Here is a 1,467-nt window from a genome sequence, read left to right as displayed (position 1 = left end):
TTCAATCTGAAAGTTAATCAGGATAATTTAGGGCTGGGGGCATGCCAAAGTGGTAAGAACATCCATTTAGAAGACACAAGACACTCAATTGAAATTCTAATATTATGGGTATTAAAGAACAAAAGCTATGACTTTAAATAATTGGAATAATTGCAAAATTTGAATATTGAGTGGAGAAAAATCCATGAGAGAGATAGAGTTTACCCATGTTGCAATGCTTTCTACTTATATGATAATATTATGTGGTACTCCAGGTACAACAGAGTTACCTTGCAATGAGCATGGATGTGCATTTGGGTGAAAGAAATACTCTACTTACACAGGTGTAAATTAAATACTTTTTGGGGGTAGATTTTAGTTCTTGAACTAAGAGCCTGGGTGATATCTCTGAGTCTTTTCTCTCAAGGCTATCACTCTACTACTTTGAGCCACAGTTCCAATTCTGATTTTCTGTTGGTTGTTTGGAGGTAAGAGGCTCATGGACTTTCCTGCCCAGGATGGCTTCAAACCAAGATCGTCAGATCTCAGCCTCCTGAGTAACCAGGATTCCAGGCCTGAGCCATCCATGTTTTTAATAATTTAGTAAATTGTACAGTTACAGAAGTTAAAATTTATCATTATAACTTTTATAATATATGTGTGTATATTTATATCAATGCATACATATAGAAATATTTTAATGTGTTTTTGTATCTACAGTAGATTTATGAAATCATCCTTCATTACAAAATAACATGGAAACAAGTTTAATGAGGAGCAAAGCATAGGGAATAGTCACGTTTCTTGTTGAATGAAATATGAATTGTGAGAATCAGTTTGAGAAAACCATTTAACAAAATGGATAATGGCTATTAATTCCAATCCCTTTATTTGCCCATATTTTGCATCCTCACACATGAGTGTCAAAGTCAAACCACACATTTTTGCCTTTGTAGTTAAATCATGCTATAATTTAGGGGATAGGTGAAGTAATCAAATAAAAGATTAAAATAATAGCAAGTGATGCTATGAGAGCTGAAAATTATTTTAAATATGATAGTAGCTAATTAAATTCCATATCTCTTACTTTTACTCTATTGTCATATCCCTCATTACCACATTAGGAAAGTACATGTAAGATTCTCTCTAAATTTTGTGTAAAATTATGAAAAATGTATTAAAAGAATATGGGCACATCGGGGCTAGGAAAGTGGCTCAGTGGTAGAGCTCTTGCCTTGCATGCATGAGGCCCTCGGTTTGATTCCTCAGCACCACATAAGCAAAAAGAAGAAAGCTGGAAGTGGTGCTGTGGCTCCATTGGTAGATTGCAAGCCTTGAGCAGAAAAGCTGAGGGCCAGCGCCCAGGCCCGGAGTTCAGGCCCCTCGTCTGGACATAAAACAACAACAACAACAACAAGAATATGGGCACAGTGTGGTTTTAGCTGATTCAGACCTGTAGGGGGTAGTGTGTTTTTGAGAACTTGAAAA

The sequence above is a fragment of the Dipodomys spectabilis genome, unplaced genomic scaffold, assembly GCF_019054845.1.
Source record: "Dipodomys spectabilis isolate Male_0828 unplaced genomic scaffold, ASM1905484v1 ptg000430l, whole genome shotgun sequence".
NCBI classification, from domain to species: Eukaryota; Metazoa; Chordata; class Mammalia; order Rodentia; family Heteromyidae; genus Dipodomys; species Dipodomys spectabilis.
The sequence above is the reverse complement of the archived record's forward strand: the minus strand, read 5'-3'. Positions refer to the sequence as shown.